General features: G+C 35.6%; 1 long non-coding RNA gene across 1 annotated transcript in view; it reads right to left on the bottom strand.

The window, feature by feature from the left end:
* LOC115229547 overlaps positions 1 to 16,138 on the bottom strand; it is a 47,693-nt gene extending 31,555 nt beyond the window's left edge. Inside the window, exon 1 of the long non-coding RNA XR_004997346.1 lies at positions 16,101 to 16,138. This is a non-coding gene — a long non-coding RNA (uncharacterized LOC115229547). The remainder of the gene's footprint in view (positions 1 to 16,100) is intronic.
* Between the last annotated feature and the right edge of the window lie 395 nt (positions 16,139 to 16,533).

Genomic DNA, 16,533 nt, shown 5'->3' with positions numbered 1-16,533 from the left:
TGTACGCTTTTCTTGCATCGTATTCATCGTTTTAAAGTATAATATTTAGTTTAATGTCTTAATTTTTGCCAATGGAGAAAAAGTCGCTTTCTATCCTGTATAGAAGGCTTCTTCATTGAAAGTTCAACAATAAACGGGACAATTGTGCGTGTATGTGTGTATATGTGAAATAATTAGGGGTCAATGGCTAAGCAAATCTGTACGTTTTGTTTTATGCATAATCATACATATATTTGTTTGTCTAAACATGGCCATATATACTTATGTACTAAACTTTTTTCAGTCGTACATAATCTCTTCACGTATGTGTATATGTTTGTGTCTGTGTTTGTACCCACCAACATCGCTCGACAACCGATGCTGGTGTGTTTACGTCCTCGTAACTTAGCGGTTCGGCAAAAGAGACCGATAGAATAAGTACTAGGCTTACAAAGAATAAGTCCTGGGGTCGATTTGCTCGACTAAAAGCGGTGCTCCAGCATGACCACAGTCAAATGACTGAAACAACTATTTCACATATACACACATGGATATATATACAAACATTCATGCATAGATACATAAATGTGTATATGAACGTGTATGTATGTTTATATGTATGTATATGTATTTTCTGTAAAATACCAAGAAAAAACACGTACTTCGTCCTAATATATTGTAAAATGTCAATGCCCTCTTCGAATTGTTTTGTGACAGCTTTGTCAGATGTTTTTCTCTTTCATGCATGAATGAACCTTTCTAGCAATAATAGATACTACAGTATTTGTTGTTACTGTGAATATTGTGAGCAGGCAGACTCGTCAGCACGCCGACATAATGCTTAGCAGCAATTCGTCCGACATTATGTTCTGAGTTCAAATTCTGCCCAGGCTGACTTTGCATTTAAGTACCAGTTACGTACTGAGGTCGATGTGATCAACTAGTCCCCAAATTTCAGGCCTTGTGCCTTCAGTAGAAAGGATTCTTCTTCTTCTTTTATTATTATTATTATTATTATTATTATTAATTTTATTATTATTATTATTATTATTATTATCATTATTATTATCATTATTATCATTATCATCATTATTATCATTATCATCATCATTATTATTATTATTATCATTATTATCATCATCATCATTATTATCATTATTATTATCATTATCATTATTATTATCATTATTATTATTATTATCATTATCATTATTATTATTATTATTATTATTATTCTAATTCTGCGAAGAACTGGTCATGTTGATGGAATCGACTACAACACTCCCCAAAATTTCAAGTCTTGTGCCTATAATAGTGAGGATTATTATAATAATAATAACACTTGTTATTATTATTATTATTTTTCTTGATAAATGCGGCGAGCTGGTCTTGTGTTTTTAATAGAAAGAATTATCATTATTATTAAGGCGGTGAGCCTGCAGGATGGTTAGCACGCTGGACGAAATGCTTAGCGGTATTTCGCCCGTCGCTACGTTCTGAGTTCAAATTCCGTCGAGGTCGACTTTGCCTTTTATCGCTTCGGGGTCGATAAAATAAGTACCTGTTAAACACTGAGGTCGATGTAATCGACTCATCCCCCCTCCCCCTAGCTGCTCTTGTGGCAAAAATTACAAAAGACTATTATTATTGTTAAGGTGGCGTGGTAGCACAATCATTAGCGCGCTGGACGAAATGCTTACGTTATTTCGCCCCTCGTTACGTTCCGCAGAGGTTTGACTTTGCCATCCATCCTTTCGAAGTCGATAAAATAAGTAGTAGATGAAGACTAAGATCGATGTAATCGACTCATCCTCTCGCCCAAAATGGCTGCCCTTGTGACAAAATTTGGAACCATGTCTATTGTTGTTGTTGTTGCTGCTGCTGCTGCTATTCTTGTCGTTATATTATTGTAGCTATTTTTGTTATTGTGTTTGTGTAGAAATGAAATTAAAATATTGAAATAACATTCTGATAAGAAAAAAAAAATTCAATGATAAACAAGCCGAAAATGTTGCTGAAACGAAGAAACAACATTGGCCGATGAAAAAAAAATTGCTGTGTATATATTTCCAACGCACGTATGATACGAACACGATAAGGAAATGCAAAAAAAAAAGAAGAAAAAAGAAAAAAATTAGAAGTTCAAAAACACGTTCACGTACACATACACACTGAAATACGAAAACCCATAAACTTACTAATAGATAGATAAATACACACGTACATCACTTGTGATGGAAATAGAACGGAGGAACTCATTATATTATTTAGTTGAGACAAGAGAATCGAAATAGTTTAGTGTAAGGCTTCAATGAAAGAATGGATGAACTATCGTGCAAAGCAATCGATATTAAAGGAAGTCATGTTTTTTATCTCTTGTAAATAAATTCACATGAGATAAGACAACAAATGATGGAGTATGTTAAGAAATCTAAGCAATTTTGATGAGGAAAATCTCTGAGGAACTAAAGCGGTAAAATTTTAATGAGGCTATGGATGTTGTTTGTCGTTGTGGTCCATGAAGTCTTTTATCGGAGCTATAAATATAAATATTATTATTATTATTATCATTATTATTATTATTATTATCATTTGTATTATTATTATTATTATTATTTGTATTATTATTATTATTATATATTATTATTATCATTATTATTTTATTATTATTATCATTTGTATTATTATTATTATTATTATTTGTATTATTATTATTATTTGTATTATTATTATTATTATTATTATTATTATTATTATTATTATTATTATTATTATTATTATTATTATTATATTATTATTATTATTATCATCATCATTTGTATTATTATTATTAAGGCGGCGAGCTGGCAGAATCGTTAGCACGCTGGGCGAAATGCTTAGATGTATTTCGTTTGCCGTTACCTTCTGAGTTCAAATTCTGCCGAGGTCGACTTTGTTTTTCATCCTTTCGGGGTCGATAAATTAAGTACCACTTACGCACTGGGGTCGATGTAATCGACTTAATCCGTTTGTTTGTCCTTGTTTGTCTTCTCTTTGTTTTGCTCCTTGTGGGTAGTAAAGAAATAGGTATTTCGTCTGTCGCTACGTTCTGAGTTCAAATTCCGCCGAGGTCGACTTTGCCTTTCATCCTTTCGGGGTCGATTAAATAAGTACGAATTACGCACTGGGGTCCGTTTGTCTGTCCTTGTTTCTCCTCTCTCTGTTTAGCCCCTTGTGGGTTGTAAAGAAATAGGTATTTCACCTGTCTGAACGTTCTGAAGTGAATCGAACGGCTTTTGTGTGTTTCTTAAATGGCTTACAAACACCTTCCACGCTGCAATTGTTTTCGTTTCAGCACACGATCTCAGATCAATTCACTTGCCATGCAAGTACATCTCCGTAATTATATATATATATATATATATATATATATATATATATATATATATATATTATATATATATTTATACATATACACGCACATACACATGTATAGAAATGTATATACAACACATGCACGCATAAGTGCGCGTACGCATAACTACATACAGACAAACACACCAAGTCTGCAAAAGTATTCAATTGCTTTATTCATTATCACAATTGATACACATAGTGCTGTATTTCATTTCTTCAGCTGATAATGACGTTCGTACCTGCTTTAATTAAAATTACGATGGACAGATTTGCGCTGCTTTTTTTTTTCGGTTTATTTCTTCACTTTTTCATATTTGAGTTTTTCTTCGAGTGGTACTTGTACTACAGCAATAATAGATCTATTAAAATTAATTACTTAAATATTTTCACATTTCGATTATTGTCATTTTCAAGATTTCCATCATTAGAACTTCCATTTATAAAAAATTTCTAAGTGTTTTTCTAGTTCAGGTTTTGTTGGTTTGTAGTCTGTAGGTCTTGAAATATTTTCCCCATTTTTTTTTTATACACATGTACGTCTGTCTTCGTCCTTTGTATTTTCATTGTATGGTTTTAGATTTGAATATATTGTTCTATATCTGTATTTTCGTTACATATTCTTTAATTGTACTAAGGATTTTTACTTCTATTTCTGGTACCTTTGATGTCAACAATTCCTTTTCTCTCAAAATGTCGTCGTAGATTCGCAAGGTTTTTAGTATATAGTTGTGGAGGCGCAATGGCCCAGTGGTTAGGGCAGCGGACTCGCGGTCATAGGATCGCGGTTTCGATTCCCAGACCGGGCGTTGTGAGTGTTTATTGAGCGAAAACACCTAAAAGCTCCACGAGGCTCCGGCAGGGGGTGGTGGTGATCCCTGCTGTACTCTTTGACCACAACTTTCTCTCATTCTTACTTCCTGTTTCTGTTGTACCTGTATTTCAAGGGGCCGGCCTTGTCACTCTCTGTGCCACGCTGAATATCCCCGAGAACTACGTTAAGGGTGCACGTGTCTGTGGAGTGCTCATCCACTTACACGTTAATTTCACGAGCAGGCTGTTCCGTTGATTCGGATCAACCGGAACCCTCATCGTCGTAACCGACGGAGTGCTTCCAAAAGTATATAGTTGTCAATTACGTATAATGAAGAAACATCATCCCTCTCTCTATCTCTATTACTATTTTTGCTGGTTGCAGGTTGCTATGTTTCTGGTAGCATCCAGTTTTGTATAGTCTACATTTTTATGCATTAAGTTCAGGGTACACTTTTCTACGTTACCCTTGGATTAATAATGCTCTGTTTTTGGCATCGTTTAGCATTTGTGTGTGGAACAGCATCGAATTGATTACGCGTCGATATTACTTTTTATTTTATTTTCAATTTTAAGCATAGACTAAATTGGCTGGACATTTCGTTGCTTCCTTTGTACGTGGTATACAAGAGAGCTATTGGTACGAAATGGTAATGCATTAAATTCATGAAAGAATGGCCAATTAGTCGATAGTTGGCAGCGCGAAGTTGATCGGTCTTGTCTTTCTTTTGATCATCATCACTTAGTTTGGAAAGGAGACACTTGCATGGATGAGCAATTGCTAATCTTCTCTACATGAAAACTGTAACCAGGTTGGCAAGTTCGATTGGAATATGTATGAGTTAGATTAGAAATCAAAATCTCAGTAGCTTTCTTAATCATATATTTATTATGTCCGCTGCAACCTCTTTCCCATGCAGATGGTTTACAAAACATATATCAGGGAAATAAATTCTGTTTTTAACATAAAAATTGCCTGCGTGCACTTAAACGAGTTCTTAGCATAAGTTATTATGTATTACTAAAATGTGTGACACGTCTGAACTTAGAAAAAAGTCAGTAACAATATAAAAGGCGGTGCTCTAGCATGGCCGCAGTCAAATGACTGAAACAAGTAAAAGAGAAATGAGTATAGCTTATATTTGTTTCACATTTTGTGGGAGAGGATAAGTCGATTACATCGATCCCAGTTTTCTACTGGTACTGGTACATAATCTATCGACCTCGAAATGATGAAAGGCAAAGTCGACTTCGGCGGAATTTGAACTCAGAACGTAAAGCCGGAAAAAAATGCAGCTAATCATTTTATCCAGCGTGCTAATGATTTACCAAATTAATATTGGTTTCAAATTTTGGCATAAGGCCAGTACTTTCGGTGTAAGGGGCAAATCGATTACATCGATTCTCAACTTGTACTTATATTTTCAACCCCGAAAGGATGAAAGGCAAAGTCGACCTTGGTGGATTTGAAATCAGAACGTAAAGACTGACGAAATACCGTTAAGCATTTAACAGAATTATATTGAAATGTGTTTATTACAGTCGTATCAGATTTCATAAAAGATTAGTTGGAAATGACTAAGGGTCTAATAACTAGTCAGCCTAAAAATATATCCACAACTTTATTACTGCTGTTGATATCAGTCTTTTTACTCATACATCATAATCCTTTGTATTATAGGCACAAGACCCGAAATTTGCGAGGAAGGGCAAGTCGCAACTGGTATTTATTTAATCGACCCCGAAAGGATGAAAGGCAAAGTCAACCTCGGCGGAATTCGAACTCAGAACGTGGCGGCAAACGAAATACTTATCCTTCATAATGGCTGTCACAAAAGTGTTTCGCTTGTGACCATTTCGTTTCGTTATTTGTGATTACATAACACAGACTGTAATATCCAAAGTAACATATTTTACCATTTGACTACTATTTTTGCATACAAACTCCTTCATTTGTATGCTCTTTCTTTATAGGGCCTTTATTCGGGGATTTCAATAGGGCAATTTATTCTAGTTGCCCCAACCCACCAAGTCTTCGAAAACCTTATAAGAGTTTGGACATTTTGCGTCGAGAATTAAATATAATTTCCCTAAATACCCCCATCAGTACCACTGAAGCTCTGCAAGCTATTCGTATTTACATATTTTTGTCACTGCTTTACAAAACCAATCACGTAACGAAACGCTTGACTGATAGGAAACTAAATACGAAGTGTATTCACTAACAGATGATTTAGTTCTATTGATCTCAGGTTCTTCAGATATGGATCTGTATGGTATGATACGGATACGGACACAATCTATATTATAGAAAACATGCTTAAGTTATTGTATTGCAATTGATTTTCATTGTTTAGAAGTGGAGCTACTATCGAACGTAACAGGTCCGACAAACATTTATGAATCAGCTTTCAATTCCATTCGTTGCTCATTGGCATCTCGTCAATTGGTGTACAGATTATGTTTTTTTCAATAATGGACATTCAATGTAAAAATCAATCAACTGACTGTTCATCAAAATAATAATTGATTACAGAAACATATTTTTTAAAGTTGTATTATTTCCATTTTTTTATGTCGATTTATTCTTTATGTCTAGTCTCATAATCTCTTCTGATTTACACGGACAATGGTGTCAGACCCATGTTTCATATAGTTACATATTTCAGAGACAAAAACAAAAGCAAAAAAGAATATCGAGAGCACTCGCAGTTTGAATGGATGCAATGAAAACTGAATAGGTATTAAATCTACGGGTACTCTTAAGCTTGATTCCCAACCATATGGCTCCGGGTTCAGTCCCACTGCGTGGCAAATTAGGTAAGCGTCTTCTCTTATAGCCTCAGGCCAACCAGAGACTTGTAAGTGGATTTCGTAAACAGAAACTGAAAGATACTTTTCATATATATATATATTATATATATATATATATACACATATACATATATATATATATATATGTATATATATATATACACATATATATACACATATATACACATATACAATATATATATATATATGTATATATGTATATATATATATACATATATACACCTATATACATATACATCCATATATATAGGTACACACACACACACACACACACATATATATAGGTATATATATATATGCATACATATATATATATATACATATATATATATACGTATATATATATATACATATATACACATATGTATATTTATGCATATATACATATACAAATATACATACGCACACATACACACATACACACACAGAGAAGAGATCGAGTTTCAAACAGCTTTTTTGTATCTGTTATCTCTTATTCAGGAAACAGTTAAGTATATTGCATGTACTACTTATTCTGCCTACTTAACCGCACGCGCTCTCAAACGTATTCCCCCACACAACAGGTGTCTGTATATATATGTATATATATGTGTATATATATATATATATTATATATATATATATATATATATATATATATATATATATTTGAAGACAAAGAAAGAGTTTAGGACGTCTTTAATGACCAGTTACAGTAGTTTCTGTCCCATTCTGTTTTTAAACCCATTGCACGCAAGAGTTCCATGTGAATATGGGATTTCGGCAAATGTCAGAGCGAAACCTTTTCATATGAGTGTGACGAATTGGCATTCTAGAGTTTAAAACCGTAAATATTACGTAACTTAACATGGAACATTGTTATTTCATTTTGATTATATTTTATACTTTGTTAAATCCAAACATTGTGTTTACCGATCCGGCACCTAAATTTTCAACACCCGAAGAAAGTGCTTCATTGGCGATAACCCATATTTCTAAACTTCCAGGACCTTTTCATATATATATATATGTGTGTGTGTGTGCGTGTGTGTATACGAAGAGAGAGAGAGAGAAAGAGAAAGAAAGATATGGAGAGTGTGAGGGGAAGAGAGGTGTAGGGATAGCTCTATGGTTAAGAAACTCGCTTCGCAACCATGTGCTAGTGGCTCCTTCTATAGTCACGGGACAACCAATGCCTTATGAATGAAATTGGTAGTCGGCGGGAATTTATATATGCTTTTGTATGTGTGTGTGTATGTGTGTGTGAATGTGCGTGTGTGTGACTGTCTCCCACCATCACATGACAATTGGTATTGGTTTGTTTACCTCTCACTAACTTAGCAGCGCAACTAAAAGTATATATATATATATATATATATATATATATATAATATATATATATATATATATACATGTATATATATATATAAAATAATGAATTAAAATCTTTTATTACAGATCGTCATATGTTTCGCTCTGTGCGAACTTTTCAAATGAATTCACATGAAAACCTCATGCCGAATAAAGCATTTTGCCATCTATATTGAAATGTTGAATCATTTAATGTAATCCATAACATGTACTTCTCGATTTATTACTCCATTTCAAGTTTTTAATTAAGAGAGGCAACCTAATTAATAAATAGTCTTTAGAATATGGAGCAAATTAATTCGTTTTCCCCCCACCACTTTCTCTGTATGCACATTCATACGCCTACACGCTATACATAAAGCTATGCTTACATGCTTATATGTATACACACATATACACAACACATGTGTGTATGTGTGCGTGTGTGTATAAACCTGTCCAAGTTCTGCACCGCAAGGCTTCACCCCAAAATATCCACATGTTAAGTCAATCATTTTTGATTGTTCATATTTGTATGCTTGTCTCCTATGCTACAGGTATGTACTTCTTGGTAAATGTCCTTCAGGGTGTACCTGTTATGTTCGGGTTAAAAATCAATGACATTTCATCCAGCTCTTTAAACACTTCTTTATCAGTCAAGTCTTGATTCGAACCAATTATACTGTCGGACGCTATCGTTATCAAAGGTCTGAGGCCAGGCAAATCAATCACTTGACTCATCTAAGCCGCGTAATCAGTAATGATAATAGCTATAAGGAAATGACAAACTAAATCTTAGTGTGAGAAAGGCTAGATTGATAAGCGGAAGTTTGAGACAGCGATTGCGAAGCAGCCATTGCATGTCACTTCAAATGAAGTACAATGTATGCCAAGTAATAATATTGTCCATAATCTGTCGTACAGATTAGAAGCTTAACTAATAAACCACAAGCATGGGGAAGTAAAAATAACAGCTGCGTGCATTTATGACGTAGTACATGAGATAGACCGCGAACATCTTTTGGAAAAACTGAGTCATGCTTGTGGAAGACTCGCTCTCTAACAAGGAAAAGATATTGAGGAATGAAGGAAACCCGTTAGACAAGAGAAATGTCCGCTCTATATTTGTTTAGTTGTACGAACAATCAAAAGAGAAGCGGACTGATATACAGATATTAGCTGACATGGTGAGGTGGATGTCGATAGTACAAAAACTGAAACAGAAACCGCAGTAGGAGATTGAAAGATTCTAGATACGATTCCCGATCTATATATACACATATAGACGTGCATACATATTTGCTTCCCAGCTTCATGTTTCGGGTTTGACCCCACTATGTGGCACATCGGGCAAATGTCTTCTATTATAACCCCGGGCTGGCTAATGTTTTAGGAGTGAATTTAGCAGACGTAAACTGTGCCAAATCGCATCGAATAGTTATATATATATATATATATATATATATATATATATATATATCTTTCAGATACCCTATTTTATAGTTTTAAATAATTATTACCTTTGTATGGTATTTATTCCCATGTTGGCAAATTGATAAGATCGATATTTAAATATCGATATTATCCTTATTTATAAATTTATATATATATATATATATGATAGATCGTTAGCCACTACACATTTTTTTCTCTCCTTGTTTTTTCTGTGTCCCTTTCTGTAGAAGAGCTTAGACTCGAAACGTAAAAGACTTTTTCTATTCCTGAGCGTTATACTAATACATCTGTTTGTTCTGTACACCACCTGTCTTCGTCTTTTGTTTTTTTTCGTGAACTCCCCCTATATATCTATCTATATATATATATATATATATATAATATATATATATATATATATATATATATATATATATATGTGTGTGTGAAGTTAATATATAGTATTATTGGACGCTCAGGAAAGAAGGGAAGAAGGAGGGTTTAACGTTTCGAGCGGAGCTATTCGTCGGAAACATAGGAGAAGGGAAGACAGAGGAAAAAAATCGCCAACGGTATATATATATATGTAAACTTGTTTGTTTGTGGTTGTGCTCCTACAATGCTTGGCAACCGGTGTTTGTGTGTTGTCACCCTTTGGTTTGGAAATAGAGTCAATAGAATAAGTAACAAAAATTACTGCAAGGATCGCTTTGTTCGACGAAACTCTTTAAGGTGCTGCTCCAGTATGAACGCAGTTCAATGATTTGAACAAGTAAAAGAATATGTACATACATGTATATAAATGTATGAGCGTGTCTATGTGTGTGTACAGCGTCTAGCTTATTTTTCATTTGTGTATTCTATTCTATACGATGACAATTTTCCATGAATTTGTATTAATAATGGCTTTATTAATAAATAATTGACGTATGGAACAATTAAGTGGTTAGAATTGGCCGTTTCTCAAATTTACGTCGATGTAATAAGCATCGTAGAAGTCATAACTATGACAGTTTTGCCGAAGCGTCTCCTATGATACACTGAATTTAAGACAATCACAGTAACCTAGAAGGTTACGGAAGAAATGTAACAGCGGGTTGACGAATGCGTTGAGTGGTATTTAGGAAGAGCATATTGTACAGTTCCTAATCATGTTTGAATGTATGTATGTGTATGTCAGAGTGTGTGTGAGATAGGAGGTGTGTGTTTGTGTGTGTGTATGTGTGTACATATAAATCTCTCTGGAAGGAAATGTGGATTCCAGACCCATGGGTAACCTTCGACGTTTTCTATCCAAGGAGTTTTTTGTAACCAAATTATTACACTCTATTATTATATCTGGCTTATATGATTCGTGATCCACTACTCCAAAGAAACGTTATATACACACACACACACACACACACACACATACATACACATATATATGTGTGTGAGCGAGTGTGTGAGTGTGTGTGTGCGCGTGTGTATATGTGTCTGTGTATTTGGATTTTCTCTAAATATTGTTCCTTGATTCTGGAGAACTATAGGCGAAACAAATTATATTTTGTCGGACACATGGATTAAATGCTTTTTCGTCCTTTGTGTTTGCTGTAAATTCTTTACTTTAAGTGACTGGACATAGCTTCACTGAACTTGTTATCCGCTCCGATATTATCTATCTATCTATCTATCTATCTATCTATCTATCTATCTATCTATCTATCTATTTACCTACCTACCTACCTATCTACCTACATATTTATGTATGCGTGTGTGTGTGTGTGTGCTCGCGCGCGCGTGTGCGTCCATGTCACATTTCTAAAGAAATATACATGAATTGGAAATGTCCTCCAGTTCGATGGTTTTTAAGGTCATCAAGGACGAGTTTGTTTAAACAGGCAATTTCAGACCATTGACCCCCGATGCATTTACATATATAAGTTTGCTTGTATTTATATACGAGTATGTGTGTGCGTGTATGTGGGAGTCCTGGTCTGTATCATCTGAGGACGTGTATTTTTATCAAAGGTTGAGCTTTATAGTCAGAAGTTTACAGTATAAATTTGTGTAAGTGCACAATGTTCTTAATGATCAGTGATGGTCTTCCTCGGTCACAAGCAGACATCTATCATTTCTGTATATATGTATGTATTTATATAGGCGTAGGAGTGGCTGTGTGGTAAGTAGCTTCCTTACCAACCACATGGTTCCGGGTTCGGTTCCACTGCGTTGCACCTTGGGCAAGTGTCTTCTACTATAGTCTCGGGCCAACCAAAGCCTTGTGAGTGGATTTGGTAGACGGAAACCGAGAGAAGCCTGTCGTATATATGCATATATATGTGTATGTGTGTGTGTGTTTGTGTGTCTGTGTTTGTCCCCCAACATCGCTTGACAACCGATGCTGGTGTGTTTAGGACCCCGTAAACTTAGTGGTTCAGCAAGAGAGACCAATAGAATAAGTACTAGGCTAACAAAGAATAAGTTCTGGGGTCGATTTGCTCGACTAAAGGCGGTGCTCCAGTATGGTCACAGTCAAATGACTGAAACAAGTAAACGAGAGTAAACGAGTATGTGCATGGGCGTGTACGGTGGGGTTGCATCATCGACCGAATCCTCTACTTGCTCACAGGAATACATTGCCGCAGAAACAGGTCATCTATGCTTTTGTACAACATCAGAGTTCGTGGCTTTTTTTTCCGGTCGCTTTCACGCTACCTGATCTTCACTTTCCCAACATGTTATCGTGACCTTTCCTTAAATCTGATTACAATGTCTATTCTTGTCCGTCGCTATTTATCAGCTGCCTTACAGAAACACACACTCACATGCACAGTAGCTAATCTATCCTCCCACTCCCCTTCTATGTTTGTGTGTGTCATAGTGCATATACAACAGTCTAATTTTTATCTTTTATTTTATCTTGAAACACAATGTCTCATGAAATAATGAACAAAACAAAATTCCGGCAGTTAAATATCATAGCTCCTCTCTCTTATAAAGGCACATCGACACACAATCCGTCCTCAAAATGACACAATGAAGGTCAATTCGATATTCGAATCAGGATCCTTTGTGTTATAAACAATAAGAAATTCATACTCAATTATGAAACTAAAACTATCATATGGCAGGCATTTTGTCAAACGCTCTCTCGATTCTGTCAAACTGCCATCCGTGAGAGAAAACAAGGACGCAAGGTTTAAAATTTTGAAGGAATTAAAGCACTTTTGCCAATCCCCAAAACATGAAAAGCAATACTGGTCGAGGTGAGATTTGAACTTATAAAGTGAAGAGCCGGAAAAAAATACCTCATGGCATCTTAGTCCCGCGATCTAACTATTCCGTAAATCTAATTATAACAATCCTATCTACTATAGGCAAAAATCCTGCAATTTTGGAGGTGGGAGCAAGTAATTACTTAACTGGTACTCATTTCGTTGTGTCCGAAAGGATGGAAGGCAAAGGCGACCTCGGTGGGATTCGAACACAGAATGTACAGACGGATGAAATGCCGAAAAGCATATAATCCGGTGTGCTAACGATTCTGCTGGCTCGCTTCGTTACAATAATGAGAATAATCTTCTCTGTAGCGTTTCATTTTTCGTATATCTGTCCTTGAGGTAAAAACTTATAATGATTACAAATTTTGATACAAAAAGAGCAATTCTGGGAGGTGATTTTATTTCTATCGATTACATCGCTCGTGTTTAACTGGTTCTTATTTTATCGGCCACGAAAGGATGAATGGCATAGACGAGCTCGGTGAGATTTGAACACAGAATGCAGACATGCCGCTGCGCATTTTATTCGACGTGCCAACGATTCTACCAGCTCGAATCTGATTGTAATAACAATTAATTTGATTATAATAATAACAATAATCTCTTCTGCATCATTTCAATCTTAATTTACCCGCCGCCGAGGCAAGAACAAATAATTGTATAATTTGTTTGTTCCTTCTCGAGCCACGCCTGGCTCATAAAGGGCCGATTTCCCGGTTTCCTTGGCGTATAGGTTCCTCACCTGGACGAGACGCCGGTCTGTCGCAGGTGAGCTGCAAGACGCAGTAAGAAAGAGTAATAGAAAGTTGTGGCGAAAGAGTCAGCAGAAGTTCGCCATTACCTTCTGCCGGAGCCGCGGGGAACTTAGGTGTTTCGCTCATAAACACATACATCACCTGGTCTGAGATTTGAACCCGCGATCCCTTGACCGCGAGTCTGCTGCTCTAACCACTAGGCCATGTGCCTCCACTAATTGTATAATAGATTCTTTAAAAAATCTCATTGCTATTTGATAATTTATAAGAAGGTTTACATTTAGATTTACTTCTACACATTTGAAAATATTATAGTTATATAAGTTGATCTTCCATAGAAAGATCATTGCCTGCCCAAACCGATGAATAAGCATAATTTGGTGATGTTTTTCGGTCCCAAGGCAGCAATGTTTGAGTAGGCCTCTGAGCAAAAGCATTCTTGAATTTTAGAGATAGCTTATTTCAAAGTCTATTATCAAATGTATCTTCCCGCCTTTTTAAGGTGGTTCAACGTGATATAAGATAGCAAAAGCGTAATAAAAGAAGAATATTCTTATTGTCTGCACGCAAATATCTCTTTTCTAAAAAATGAGATGTTCATTTCTTTCTCAACAGTATAAGTTAAAAAAGTTTGAAGCGGAATCTCAACTTAGAAGTTGAGAACATGAACCAATAATCTTTTCTGATATGACTACGCCTGAAGAATCAATAGCACGCCGGTCAAAATATATTTTGTCTGTTTTTACGTTCTGAGTTCAAATTCCACTAAAGTCTACTTTACTTTACAGGATCGATAAAATAAGTACCAGTTAAACACTAGGGTCGATTTAACTCCTCCCCCAATACTGTTGGTCAATATCAAAATTAGAAACCAATATAACCACAATGGTAAGGTGGTGAGCTGGCAGAATCTTTGGCAGGCTGGGCAAAGTGCATTACGCCCGTCTTTATGTTCTTATTTCTTTATTGCCCTCAAGGGGCTAAACATAGAGGAGACAAACAAGGACAGACAAAGGGCTTAAATCGATTACATCGACCCCAGTGCGTAAATGGTACTTATTTAAACGATCCCGAAAGGATGAATAGCTAAGTCGAACTCGGCAGAATTTGAACTCAGAACGTAGCGATAGACGAAATACTGTTAAACATTTCGCCCGGCGTACTAATGTTTCTGCCCGTCTTTACATTCTGTCGAGGCCGATTTTGCCTTTGCGAGATCGACTTTGCCTTTCATCATTTCGCTGTCGATAAAATATGTACCAGTTCACCACTGGGGTCGATGTCATCGACTTACACATTTCTCCCGAAATTGCCAGCGTTATACCAAAATTTCAAAACAATATTATTATGATACCATACCTTTCTTTCACGGAAGACTGTAGTGTCTTGTTACAATTCCAATGGGAAAATGACTGATATTTATTTTAGCTCCCTTTGAAACATGAAGGGTAAAGTTGCTTTGAACACTGGAAAATCACAAAGTACCACAATGTATTTATTCCGTTTTGTCACCTCTCCAATATAATATTTACCTTTTTTTTTTAATAAGGAGCATGCTCCAGATTCGTGGTTAGAGGTATGATCGATTTTATCAAACTCACTAGTTGACAGATATATCATTTTATAGATCTGGAGAGGATAAAAACGCAGGGATGCCTTTGGTGAGATTTCAGAGCAGAACAGCAAAGGCCATAACGAGAGAGCGCAAAACAATTCTGCTAATATCGTAGTTACCACGTTGCCGATCTGGATATATATTACTCTTTTTACTCTTTTACTTGTTTCAGCCATTTGATTGCGGCCATGCTGGAGCACCGCCTTTAATCGAGCAAATCGACCCCGGGACTTATTCTTTTGTAAGCCCAGTACTTATTCTATCGGTCTCTTTTGCCGAACCGCTAAGTAACGGGGACATAAACACACCAGCATCGGCTGTCAAGCAATGCTAGGGGGACAAACACAGACACACAAACACACACACGCATATATATACATATATACGACGGGCTTCTTTCATTTTCCGTCTACCAAATCCACTCACAAGGCTTTGGTCGGCCCGAAGCTATAGTAGAAGACACTTGCCCAAGGTGCCACGCAGTGGGACTGAACCTGGAACCATGTAGTTGGTAAACAAGCTACTTACCACACAGCCACTCCTGCGCCATATTGATGAAACTTTTCGTTAAAATTTCAAACGAAATTTTCGAAACAACACATAGTTTTTTTCACGTAATGGCGTTATGCTTTTATTGACGTACATAAAATAAACACAGTAAAAAAAAATTGTATTTTAGCTTACCTTCAAGTTGTTTTGCCTTGAGTTGATTGGCCTGAAATACAATAAATTAGAATATGGATTAATATTTACTGGTGACATAAAATATTTCAGTCATAAATCAGTTTAAGATTAAAACCATGCAGATTTAAAAATCAACATTCGTTTTATGGTGAGAAAAATATCAGTCTTTTTATTTTCTGTATCGTAAAATAAACGCCAATGGTTGACTCACTGTTGAATAATAGTAACAAAGATCTTATTTATTTCTGTTTTATTTATTTTAGCTACCCACAGCGTGTGATTTATGTTGTCCACAACTTTTGCCTATAAACTTTTAAGACGTGTAACCTTGACATATTTGTTATATATAACTATTGAAACAGAAAAGGCTGAGAGTTTTGGGTGTTGTCATTTTGCCATTTTCTGTAGATTTTCTCTTACCGTAATTAATTCA

This window comes from Octopus sinensis, unplaced genomic scaffold (assembly GCF_006345805.1).
Source record: "Octopus sinensis unplaced genomic scaffold, ASM634580v1 Contig12996, whole genome shotgun sequence".
In the NCBI taxonomy this organism is placed as follows: Eukaryota; Metazoa; Mollusca; class Cephalopoda; order Octopoda; family Octopodidae; genus Octopus; species Octopus sinensis.
This window is presented reverse-complemented; position numbering and strand designations above follow the sequence as displayed.